General features: G+C 36.4%; 1 pseudogene; it reads left to right on the plus strand.

The window, feature by feature from the left end:
- Positions 1-322: 322 nt before the first annotated feature.
- Positions 323-1022, plus strand: LOC110217453 (large ribosomal subunit protein eL6 pseudogene; annotated as a pseudogene).
- The last annotated feature ends 11530 nt before the right edge of the window (positions 1023-12552 follow it).

Genomic DNA, 12552 nt, shown 5'->3' on the forward strand with positions numbered 1-12552 from the left:
CCCACCCGTACCCCAGAACTCGAGTATTTATATTGATCCCTCAAACCAGGAAGCAAGGAGCTAGATTATATGAGTGGTGTTCATGGTAATGTGAATCAGGAGTCACATTTGCAATTGTCATTACCCACAAAGAGTCACATAACCACAGAATGAGGGATCGATATAAATACTCGAAATCTGCAATGTATCCCAGCGAGCCATGTACAAGAGGACATACGCTGCACGAAAAACCCGGATTGAAATGAAAATGAAATAGAAGGTGCCTGTTGATATCTCAAAGCCAGTTAGTGGTGATTAGAATGGAGTAACCCATGTGGTAAAGATGCGCAATAAGCAGAGGTATTACCCTACTGAGGCTGTGCCTAGAAAGGTGCTAAGTCTTGGCAAAAAGTCCTTGAGCCAGCGTGTGAGGAGACTTGGAGCCAACATCACCCCTGGCACGGTTCTGATCATGCTCACTGGCCACCACAGAGGGGAAAGTGACTGCTTTTCCTGAAGCAGCTGGCTAGTGGCTTACTCCTGGTGACTGGACTTTTTTTTTTTTTTTGGCGAGGCAGTTAGGGTTAAATGACTTGTCCAGGGTCACACAAGTGATCAAGTGTCTCAGGACAAATTTGAACTCAGGTCCTCCTGACTCCAGAGCCGGTGCTCTATCCATTGTGCCCGAGTGACTGGACTTCCGACCATCAACTGTGCTCCTCTGACAAAGACCCATCAGAAATTTGTCATTGCCACCTCTAACCAGGGTTAACCTTTCTGGTGTGAAAATTCCAAATCATCTTACTGATGCTCATTTTAAGAAGAAGAGACTCCGTAAACCTAGACACCAAGAAGGAGAGAATTTTGACACAGAAAAAGAGAAATACGAGATTACAGAGCAGGGCAGGGCTGATCACAAAACAGTGGCCTCTCAGATTCCGCCCCGAATCAAGAAAATCCCTCAGCTCTGGGGCTAGCTGTGTTCTGTATTCTCTCTCTCCAACGGAGTTTATCCTCACAAACTGGTGTTTGAAGTTCCTTGAACAGAATTCTTATTAAAATATTTGAGATAACAAAAAAAAAAATCTGCTTCCCAAGGACCTAGAAACAGGAAGAAGCATGATCCGGAAATCAAAGGAAAAAGTATAGTGACTTTTTTTTTAGTTGTTTTCCAGCTTAGGTCACCATAGAGAGACAGAAGGATATTTGCGAACAGTGAGACTGGAGTCTAAGCAAGAGGGCATTAAGCACATTCCCACTGAGGCCTGTAGTTGTACAAGGGACCCAAGTGCAGAGACACCTGACCCCTTGCAGGGACTATCAGTGGAAGGATCTGTTCCTCAGGCTTCAATGTGGCCTGAAAAGGGGGCTAGGTGGTGCTAGGCAGCACAGAGGAGAGAACTCTAGGCCTGGAAGAACTGAATCTGGAAGAAATGAGTTCAGATCCAGACTTAAACACTTACTATCTGTGTGACCCTGGGCAAGTCACTTAACCTTGTTTGCCTCAGTTTCCTCATCTGTAAAATGAGCTGGAGAAGGAAATGTCAAACAATTTCAGTATCTCTACCAAAATAACCCCAAATGGGGTCACAAAGAATCAAGCACAACTAAAACAACTGAACAACAGCAGAAAAATTAATGAGAAGCTCTGTCCTTCACACTCCAGTATGGACTGAGAGGGTCTAAGAGGCATTAGGTGGCACAGTGGACAGAGCTCTGGGCCTAGAGGCTGGACCTGAGTTCAAATCAGATTTAGCCATTTACTAGGTATATGTCCCAGGAAAATTTCATCTCTGTTTGCCTCAATTTCCTCTTCTACATAATGGGCATAATAATATATCCTATCTTCCAGGGTTATTATGAGCATCCAATGAGATAATAATTGTAAGGCTCTTACAACAGTCCCTGGCACATAGTAAGCATTATATAAATGTTAGCTATCATATATTATATAGTGATTAAGGGTGTCAGACTAAGATAAGAAGCTGTTCCACACCTGAGGCTGTGCTCCAGGCAAGAAGGACTAGCAGCAGGCATAATGAAGACTTCAGACCCATCTGCTAAGCCAATCTAACTAAGCCTGAAGCTTAACCCTGGGAGCTCAGCAGGGAGCCCACATCTGTCCCTTTCCTCTAACTCAGTTCATGTAGACTTCCATGTTTCTCTGTATTCATCATACTCATCATGTCTTGCAGAACAGAAATATTCCACCACATTCTTGTACTGTAAAATGTTTAGCCATTCCTCAAGTGATGGGCATCTGTTCTGCTTCCACTTTTTTGTTATCAAAAAAAAAGGGTGACTATAGTTTGGTATACATGGGGACTTTATTCTTAACACTGACCTTTCTGTAGTATAGGGCTAGTAATAGAATTTTTGAGTCAAAGGGTATGGATATCATAGTCACTTTGCATAATTCCAAATTTCTTTCCAAAAAAACATGATTTCTGGCTCTTACTATAACCCATCTGACATGGAGTACTCTTATCTTTAGCCTCAGGTAAAACTTTAGTTTATATTCAGAAAATCTTGCAGTTAATGATTGTCTTTTTCTGGATATTATATTAAAAATATATGTACATTTTTCAAAAAAAATATATAAAATACATTTTTGTTACCTAATCTTACATCTTCCAGATGATCTTCAAAGTGAAATAATTTAGAGAACTTACTATAATTGACTGGAAAATCATGAGATTGGTGAACTTGTTCAATATAATCAGTGATGCACTGAAAATATTAAATTTAATCTTTTTTTTATTTTTCTATTTCTAAATGTAAAACAATTTTGTAAGGACAGGATAAAATTGAATATGCTCCAAAATTTCAGTTAACTAACAGCACTTATCAAGTACTCACTGTCAGTAAAACTATCTATTGGAAATTATAAGAGGTTGTAATATCAGTGAATTCAAGGAATTTGCACGATAATTCTAAGCCTTCACATCATATTTTACACGATAGGTAAAAACAGTTCCTATAAGAATAAAACAAACCTTCCAGGCAATTTTAAATAAATCTATTCTTAATTACCTGTAAGTCAGTTATTTTATTCTAAATAATCCATATTACTTATATAAATTTTTCAGTAATTCTAAACCTGTTCTCATATCTTCCTAGAAATATCCATGAATTATTTCATTACTTCTTTCTCCTCATTAAGTCAACAGAACAACAGATTTTTAAAAATATTATATATTAGCTCCTCTTAAGTTCTTAGTTAAAACAATTCAGGGTTCTCAAATTTAATGCTGTGGGGAAAAATTCTTGATTCCTGAGAAGAGATACTTCCATTGTTTCTCAGAATGCCTTTAATCTACTTTGTGTATACCTTAAATGTACTAAATGTACCTAGTTGCTTGCATTGTGTCTCTACCATTAGAATATAAGGTCTCTGAGGGCAAGGTGGTCTTTTTCCTTTCTTTGTATCCATAGTATTTAGCATATTTTTGGTGTATAGTAAACACTTAACAAATGTTCTTTGAATTGTTAACTTGAAAGATCATTTGTGATAGAACAGAATGGTACAAGCAGAAAGAAAGTCAGATCTGGAGTCAAAGGACCTGGGTTCAAATCTTGACTGCCATTTACAACCTTTCCAATTTTGGGCAAATTGCTCTCCAGGTTTCAGTTTTCTCATCTATAAAATGAGAGATTTGACTAGATAGTCTCAATCCATCTCTAAGTATAAGGCCCCACCCATCTCTCAGTATAAAATCCTATGATAGGTGACTATAGCAGTATTTTCATTTTCAAATCACTTGTTTTCAGACAGAATCAAAATATGAAGAAATTATAATCCATGAAATCCTACTTCAGTGCCTCACCTAAGCCTATGAGAGAGGAGTTATCCTGGACTCCTTCCTCCCTCTAACCTCTGCATACTGAATTTGTCACCAAGACCTGTTGGTTTTAACTTCTTAACATCTCTCACATATACCCCCTTCTTTTCTATGACTGCCATGACCCTGGCTCAGGCCCTTATCATCTCACTCCTAGACTATGGCAACAGCCTCTTGGTCATTCTCCCTTTATAAGTCTCTTTTCTCATTCTCCATTCAGCTATTAAAGTGATCTAAAACCTAGGCCTGACCATGCTACCCCCCCACACACACACACACTCACTCCAGTGGCTCCCTATCACCTACAGGATTAAATACGTAATCCTCTGCTTGGCTTCAAAGACTGAAATAACCCCCCCACATACATCCTTTTCCAGTTTTCTCATACCTTTTCTACACCTCCACCCCTGCCATACGTACATGCACATACATATACTGCTATAGAGTAATACTGGTCCTCTTGCTGTTCCTCAAACATTTTGATTCTCATCATTTTCACTGGCTCTCCCCAATGCGTGCAATACTCTCTCTCCTCATCTCCACTTCCTGGCTCCCTTTGCTTACTTTAGGTCCCACTTAAAATCCAATATTCTACCAGAAGCCTCTCTCTCAATTCTGATTCCTTCTTTATCTTCATCATTTCAAATTATCCTGTACATAACTGTTTGCATGTTTTTACTTTTATTTTTATCCCCAGCACTTAGCACAGTGCCTGGCATGCAGTAGGTGCTGAATAAATGTTTGTTGGCTGCCTGACAGATTGATTAAACTCTCTGGAGCCTCATTTTTTATATGATGTAATGGATATAAAAGGAATTTGGAAATTTGAAAGAACTATTCATGTAAGAAACCAACAAGTGAAACAAAAAATCAAAATAATTTTAATATATTGAAGAAACCCAGATCAAAGATCTAAAAAAATCATTTTATCATCCTCTCCCATGTCCTTGTTCAATGCATCTGCCAAAATGTTTTTGAATAAGATAAATAGATGAATGAATGAATAAGCAAATGAATGAATAAATGGATGCATGGATGGGTGGATGGAGGGATGGATGGATGGATGGATGGTGAATGAATTTGTACAGGCTATGTCCCATTGGATTTAGTTAAACTGGGTAGGATCATGGTAGGCATGATTATCTAGAAGAATTATGATACATTTGAGGCAACTTAGAATTTTTTTTTTCATAAAACATAGAAACTAGTACAATGCTAGCTATCACAGAATGGTCACCTGACTTTGTAAAGTATAAAATGATGTGGGTCCAGAGAATTTAAAAATCAAATTTTGCTTCCTTACCTCATATCACTTAAAATTTACTGTAGATTTTTATTACCAACTTTTAATGGCAGATGTTCTCAATATGACAGACCATTTTCCTCTTGTCTGCTTTATCTTTTTTCCCTCACCAAAATTCTCATACTTCAGGGAATTTGGTTGTTTCCCAAATACAGCAACTGGTCACATTTTCCTTCAAATATCTGCAATGGAATTTTAAAACAATGAAAATTACATCTACCTTACACATCAGTCAAATAAATGCAAAAGAAGTTCCCCAGGCATCTGAAAACTGTGCTTGTTTGCCCTCTGGGTGAGATCATCTAATAAGATCTATTTTCTGATGATGTTACACTTGTAATTTGATATTACTAGTTCATAGAAAAACAGTCCAAAATTGGTCATGAGCTCAGTTTTGTTCCTCATTGCATTAAATTTCAATTGAATATAAATCTTAATGAAATCAAAGAAAAGAACTTATCTAGCTTCTAATATTTGCCTACTCTGTCCAGAATGATGAAATTACATTTTGTCTGGTTTTTGTCTTTAGCATGCCAATTTCTGGCATGAAGTCTTGTCCTTAAGCAAAGTAGACACATTTGGAAAATCCAGATACTCTTTAGAAACTTGTTGGATCATCCTGCTGGTAAATAACTGCCAATGAACTTTCAGTTGATGACTGGTGGTAGAATTAATTTATCTGGGGAAATCCAACTTACCTTCTCAAATCCTAGCTTACCTTTGGGGGCTGTTTATAAAGTCATTTATATTAAAATGGAGTGATCTCATTTACTCAGTTCAGATCTGTGCAACTCATAATGAACATGTGTTGGGACAAGCTTCTTGGTATTTTGGCTATGGTAGTTGTCCCAAATCCAAATAAGCCTTAGGACCCTACAAACAAAACTAGTATCCCCCTTTGTTTAAATTACTAAAAGTCATGGGATTTATGTCACATAATCCCTATAGACAAGGAGCTGTAGTCTTTTCACATCAATATCTGTAATTTTTTATTGTTTTGGACTTTACTCTTCAGATATGGGGCTAGATAAGTAGTACCATAGCTATGTTTAATTTAAAATGAGTCTGAGTTATTGGACCAAAAGGTGGTGAATTATACATTTTCATAGTCCTCGTTGACTCTCAACATACCCTTTCCCTATCCAAATAATAATAATGATAATATGAATCCACAGGATAGAAAATAGAAAACCTTGACAAGGTAAGATCTTCATGAACACTTAAAAATGCTGAATTAACATAGCAGTCCCCAAAAGGCTCCATGTTCCCAGCAGATATTATAGAGAAATTGATTCATGTGCCTGTGCTTGGGGATGATATTAACATCATCTCCTAATGCAGAGACTTGGATGGCATGCTTCACCTCCTGCCAGCCCTCAAACCAGAAAATGATGCTGCCCAACCATCTGAGAAGAAAATACTTATGGGATGCCTTCTACTTGGGTCGGTCCTTATATTATGGTTTCCTAAAGCTTCAGAAAACCTTCCCTAATCTCTCCCAACCCTGGCAAAAGCAGCAGATGCTGATTCAGCCCAGCCAAATAAGGAAAGGAGAAGAGCCAAAGGAGGAATTGGGGCTGGAGACCAACAAGAATAGTTTTATCAGCCAGAAAGAAAGAGGACAAAAATCTTGCGGGGGCAGTTTTGTCTCTTCAGAGGCTACTTAGGGAAAGGACCCAGGTCAGTGAACATTAAAATCTCTCAATGTTGGAAGAAGCTAAGGCACCTTTATAGCCCATATCTATACCCACTAGCAAATGCAGGATAATCAAAAAGTGAGGAGGGAGTATATAGAATGAAGGCTAGACACTAAATACTTCAAGAAGGAGAAAACTCATTAAAAAGAAACAGAGAAAAAATAAATATATCAACAGATCATAAAACTAAGAACAAGGAAGACTACTAAGCCCTCAAAGAGATTTAAAAGTTCTCTTATAAATCTTAAAAAAGACAAAGGAAAGTCATTGAAATAAAACTTGATGAAATAGAATCCTATGGAATTCCAACACAACAAGGAACAATGGGAAATTCCACAAGGGTTCAATAAAAATGAAATTTATAAGAGAAGATATTAGGAATGAATATATTGTCAGAAGGTATAGTTTCTTTTTTTTAATTTACAAATTATGGGGGAAATGAACCCATGGGGGGCAGCTAGGTGGCACAATGAATAGAGCTCTGGCCTTGAAGTCAGGAGGGCCTGAGTTCAAATCCACCCTCAGACATTTTGATACTTGGTAGCTGTGTGACCCTGGGCAAGTCACTTAACCCAGATTGCCTCACCAAAAAGCAAAGGGGAAAATAAAACTGAACCCATGGTAGAGAATTTCTCAAAGAAGAAAAAGACTTAGCAGACGTAAAATACAAAAAAATATTGAAGAGGAGGACAAATCTTCGTGGAAGGAGATGAAAGCATAACAGTGTTAAGAGGATACATCATCTTTATGCAAGTCAAGTAATGACCTTGAAGATAAGCTATGCAGAGACAATTCATAGATTATAGATGTCCAAGAAAATGTGCCAAAAACCAAAACAAAGCAAAGCAAAACCTATGCATCACAAGTCAGGAACTAATTCAAGAAAATTAATTAAAACTTAATGAAAACAGAATACAAAATACTGTTTGAATGAATCTGCAGAGTATCTCTAGAAAAATACACTTCAGACTCCAATATATGTGATAGTTATATTTCCCACCAATGAAAATTAATAGATCAGTCAAGAAGCATTTAGTAATCACTCATGTGGTAGAAACTGGGTAAAGCACTGGGTATGAAAAAAAAAAGGAAAAACTAAAATGTTCCCTGCCTTCAAAAAGCTTACTTTTTTTTTCTTTTTGGTGAGGCAAACGGAGTTAAGTGACTTGCTTAGGGTCACGCAGCTAGTAAGTGTCAAGTGTCTGAGGCCACATTTGAACTCAGATCCTCTTGACTCCAAGCCCAGAGCTCTATCCACTGCACCATGTAACTGCCCCAAGGAGTTTACATTCTAATGATACCACCCTCATTGGAATATATCAAGGTAAAAATAAGACTGGTAACAAATTAACAATATGAAATGAAAATAAAATGTTATCCAATGGAGTATATAACTCAAATTTCTCTGTTAAGTACACCTATATTTTCAAAGATCTAAGTCACAGGACTTTGGTTATGCATGCCATCATAACAATTTACTTCAGTGATGTAAGGCTTTCAAATGTCCTAAGGCCTAATCCTAAATCAGCCAACTTCAAGACCACTGTATGAAAGCTTTTCAAGGTTTGTGTAAGGGGAAGGATAATTGACTTTGTTTCACATATCCAACAAGTTCAAGCCAGAAAATCATCATTCTTTGAAAAGGATATTAAGAAGGTGGAAAGTATGTTCTCAAGGGATAAATCATTATAAATTGAGCAGGCTCTGATTCAAAAGAAATTTGAGCTTAATAAGATGTATAATAGCAAGGCAAAGTTGGTGCTGTCCTGACTCAGGCAAAATTACTTTGAGTCAAGGGAGAAAGTAAGAAAAAATTATTATCATGCAGGCTTACAGAAGCCAATTCAAATAATATCATCATAGTGCTAGAAGATTAAGGTGGTGATTTACTGACTGGTGAGAGGATGAACCAAACCTTGAAGGACTTTATCAAAATCTTTTTAAATCACTTCTCTCACTAGACATAAATTAGTTTCCTAACTACTTTTTTAATGCATATTTCCTAACATGGAGAAGTATATGTGTAATAATTAGACACACAAAGAAAGTAAAGTGAACTATTTTTCATTTTCCAGGGGGAAGAAATGCTAAACAGTTTATTTTTCATTATAGCCTACCAACGGGTGTTCTATGGCTAGAAAGAATAATTGAAGGAAGATACCAAAGCAGTCCTAAAAGCTTTTATCTCAGAATGGTTTGAGGGGCATTTGGCAAATCAAGAAAAGCAAATGTGTCTTATATAGGATCTCTATCAAGAAGAGAGGTAGGGAAAACTGAATAAGTGCAGGGTAAAGAAGGCAAATGTAGGAATCAAAGTCATGGAATGAATACAAGGAAGAGTAGGTCACATTAGGAATCTAGACTCAAGCTCCAGCACTGCCAGTGACTCAATTTGCCTGATCAGTATTCCGTGTTAATCTAGTCTTAAGCCTCTCTGCCAAATCATGCTCTCTGTGCTGATGTCAAACAGAGCTTTGTAAGCAACCTACCTTTAGGTATACCAAACTTGGGGAATCTTTCAGTGTTATATCAATTTCAACCTTCTAAGTGATTTTTCACTTTTAAACAGAAGTACTGAACTAATTTATATGTTTATCAGTCGAACCAATCAATACATCATTATATATTATGAATACTGCTTGGGCAACTTCAGCATACAAGTTATATGCGTAAGTGATATATTTCTTTGCATCGTGAACATGATTCCATTAGACCTTTAGTTTAAGAGGATTAATTATTTCTGAATATATTGATTGCCTGCATCGTTGGGAAAGGGAACTAAATCAACATTTAAAAACAAAAGTAACTCATATTTTGATTGAAACAAATATAAATATTTGTAAGGAAACAGTTAAGAATAGTCAGCTTTCTCCACTTAAAAAATTTGTATATTCAACATGAGGAGTAGTCAATCTCTGTGAGTACAGGACAAAATCAGTCATTTACCCTGATGTATACTTCTCCATGGAAGGCATCATAACTTTGACTATAGTTCTCCCATTGTTTACCTGCTCCATTCCCAATCTCATTCCAAGGGGAAAATAGTAGAAGACAGAACAATTAGGAAATCTAAAAAGCCTGTTAAAGTGACATTGAGAATTGATAAAAAGCCCTTGACAATGTATAAGAAGCTACAGAGGTCTTCAAATATTTGGCACCAGAGAATGGGCCTATGAATTCCATAATATATGAAAAGTATTCAAAATTTAAGAAATTTCACTCTACATGTAAAGGTATGTGAAATAGCTATACTTATAAACTCTAGCAGTATGTAAGTTCCTAGAGGTCAAATACTGTTTTAGGTTTTTTTTTTGCTTTTTTTTTCTTTCCATCTCTACTGCCTAGTATGTTGTCTGACACATTCTTTTATTTATTCACTTGTTATTGTTGTTCTGATGTTTCAATCGTGTCTGACTCTTTGTGACCCCATTTGAGGTTTTCTTTGCAAAGATACTGGAATTGTTTGCCCTTTCCTTCTCCAGCTCATTTTACAAATACGAACTGAGGCAAACAAGGTTAAATGATTTACCCAGGGTCACACAGCTGCTAAGTGTCTGAAGCCAGATTTGAACTACAGAAGATATCTTTCTGGACTTCAGGCTTACCACTGCATCACCTAGCTGCTCCTAAGTTTTTTCTTTTACTTATCAATTTTGTCCAGACAGATAGGGAAATACTTTTCTGCCACAACACTTAAGTAAATGTTCTATAACTTATAGTCTTACATAAATCCCCAGAGAACAATGTGCTAATGTGACCCACCTAGAGTCACACAGTTAGTATATAGCAGAGGTAGGCTCCAAAGCCAGCTCTCTAACTACTCCCCAAGGCTCCTTCTCACTCTATATGCAGTATATTGCTGTAAATATTTGTTTAGTTGAATTAAATCATGTGCCATAGACTATGAAATTAGTTTGTTAGTTTTTTTTTTTTTTACCCACATTTGTCTTCTATGCATTTCTATCATCTCTGGGTCTCTTTCCTTCAACCCATATATTTAGTGTCCTCATGTTTTCTTTTTTCCCTTTTGTCGGATATTTTCTACTGTGACATCCAACTCAGGGTCATCTTTCTTGAGTAGAATATGCAACTTTGAAACTTGCAATTATCATTAATTTTTGCCTGTTCTGTGTCTTCCTCGTTCTACTTATTGCTTCCATGGGATTAAACTATGGGAAAAACAAGTGGGAGAATAGATATTAGGAATCATTTGGAGAAACTGGAAATGTTTAGCTTATAAATAAAATGACCAATGTGAACTTAATAGCTGTTTTCAGGTATGTGGAGAAGGGAATAAATTTGTTATACTTAGCCCCAGAAAGCCAATTCAGGAGCAAAGGCTGGAAATGTAGGTTTGATATCAGAAAAAAAAAGCTCCCTAAATTGTCCAACAATGGAAGGATTTCCCAGTCTCACTTCCAAAAACCATCACCTCCACAAGAATAAGGCAACATTGGGTCATGGCTCTTAATAGAGGTTTATTCACTCACTCTCCAACATGTCCTATAATCTTGTTCTCCAGCCATGGTTCCTTCTCCCTTTTTTTTCCTCATCCTCAACAGACAACCATTCTCAAAATTTTGATTTCATTTTAGCAAGCCTAAGGTGAGAAATTCAGTAGGTGGCAATATCATGAGTAGATTTTAGCTCAAAACTGTACGTTTATAAATGTGCATTCTTAGTGGTGATGCTAATCACAGTTATAATTGAAGTGCTAGGAGTAGTCATCACCCTTCTTGATAATTGACTTTAAAAAAAAAGAACTGCCCCATCATGTATAGGGAATAGGAGAAATGGCATATTATTCTAATGTTTTCTAGTGGAAAATATAACCTGTTTGTTATTCTTTATTACAAACTAGATTTCAGTTATCTTTTCATGACATAGCTCTAGTGTAAAACTGAGAAAACTGCCTTATGTTTTCAATGATTTATGTGCATCATTTAATAATCAAGAAGTGACTGATTGACAGCCATTTGGAATCAAACTGTAAAGGTCAATTCTGGGACCTTATTGAGGCCATATGGAAATTTATATTTGCAGTGACAGATCATACAACCTTCAATCCACCTTTGTGTCCTAATTGTACAACAGTGGTTTAGAGTTCACTGAATAATCAGATCTAGAAATTTACAAGTTATTTTAGATTTGCATTATAGCATGAGTTTCCTACCATAAAGAAAGTTCCACTAAAAGGGTATAACTTTGCACCCATTGTCTCACTTCTGTTTTTATTTCACTTCTTAAAAGTTTCAATATATTTCTATTTAAATGAATGAACCCTTGTAAAATTTCTCTGTAGTTAATTTACCATCTGTACATCCTAATGGAAGATAGGCAAGAGCTGTTTGATAGCATAGATAAAATGTTCACATTATCTTATAATGAAAATGGCATTAATACTCTCTTTCCAGCAGGGTAACTATCAGTCCCCTCTTCCTGTTTTCAAAATGACAAACTATAGTTAAGCTTCTATAAGGAGACAAGTCCACAGTTTCTGATAATATTCTTATCTGTGAACATATTTCAGGGCTTGGCTTATTTATTGCTGCTTGCAAAATATGCCTTATTTCTCAATAAGAAAAGAAGGTTCTTTGATGAGAAGACAGTTTAACAAATACATGATACTGAACTGTCAGAATAGACTGCAGGATCAGGAAGGAAATTTTCCTGGGGGATGTTAATCTATGGTCTTCTTGTTATTTTGATCTCTAAGATTTCCATATAAGTG

The sequence above is a fragment of the Phascolarctos cinereus genome, unplaced genomic scaffold, assembly GCF_003287225.1.
Source record: "Phascolarctos cinereus isolate Bilbo 61053 unplaced genomic scaffold, phaCin_HiC Scaffold_9;HRSCAF=440, whole genome shotgun sequence".
Classification (NCBI taxonomy): Eukaryota; Metazoa; Chordata; class Mammalia; order Diprotodontia; family Phascolarctidae; genus Phascolarctos; species Phascolarctos cinereus.